At 31.2% G+C, this 1,019-nt stretch overlaps 1 protein-coding gene across 1 annotated transcript in view; it reads left to right on the forward strand.

Annotated features, from left to right (window-relative positions):
• The window catches only part of LOC106872588 (protein FAM83A), a 17,904-nt gene extending 17,100 nt beyond the window's left edge, over positions 1-804 (forward strand). The window contains exon 3 of the mRNA XM_014919622.2: positions 1-804. This exon is cut by the window's left edge and continues 2,738 nt beyond it. The gene's annotated coding sequence lies outside the window, so the exon portion shown is untranslated.
• The last annotated feature ends 215 nt before the right edge of the window (positions 805-1,019 follow it).

Consider the following 1,019-nt stretch of genomic DNA (forward strand, 5'->3'; position numbering starts at 1 on the left):
TATGTATAAATACACACACACACATATGCATGTACATATATATTTGTATATAAATATGTTATATAGACAGTAGAAAAATGGAAAAACAATTTACCAAAATAACAATTGATTGAATTAATAATTTCAAACGAATCAATGACTAATCAATCAGTATCAAATATTCAATTAATTTCTGATTAAAAAAGGTTATATTGTGTCATTTCATTAAAATGGTTCTTATTATTGGTGAGCTGATGGAATCAGCACACCAGACAAAGTGCTTAGCACCATTTCTTCTGTCTTTATGTTCTGAGTTCAAATTCTTCAGGGGTAGAATTTACTTTTCCTCTTTTCAGGGTCGATATAATCAGCTAAACCCCTCCTCCAAAATTTCAGGCCTTGTGCCTAAAATGGAAAGGATTATTACACTATCTAAAACTAGATGCTTATGTGCTGAGTTCAAATCTAGTGAAAGTTGATTTTGCTTTTCATTCCACTGTGGTTGATATCATAAAGTACCAGTCAAGTACTAGAGGCCATTGATGTCAGCTAGAACCCCCCTCCCCTCGAAACTGGCAGCTTTGTGTCTAAATCAGATTCCATTGTTATTATTACAATGTAAAAACTGGAGTAGATCGTGTTTGTGTTTGTGTGTGTGTCACGTTTAAGTTTCCTGGCTAAAAAACTGCTGTTTTCACATTGTATACACACCCACCCACACCTGCACACACATACACACACACACACACATACATACACACACACACATGCACGTTTTAATAAAAGACAGTTATTTCAATAAAATGCAACATTACAACACTTTACCATCAATCTATTTTGGATATTTATTATAATAATATATTATAATTTATTACAATTCAATTAATTATGAATTCAAACAACAGCTAATTGGATAAGATGTGTTTTTCTTTCAATTGTTTTCGATAAACTGGAATGAAACATACATATATGTATATATATCATATATGTATGCATACGTATATGTGTGTGTATGTGCATATGTGTACATTAAATTTTAT

The sequence above is a fragment of the Octopus bimaculoides genome, chromosome 26 (genome assembly GCF_001194135.2).
Source record: "Octopus bimaculoides isolate UCB-OBI-ISO-001 chromosome 26, ASM119413v2, whole genome shotgun sequence".
In the NCBI taxonomy this organism is placed as follows: Eukaryota; Metazoa; Mollusca; class Cephalopoda; order Octopoda; family Octopodidae; genus Octopus; species Octopus bimaculoides.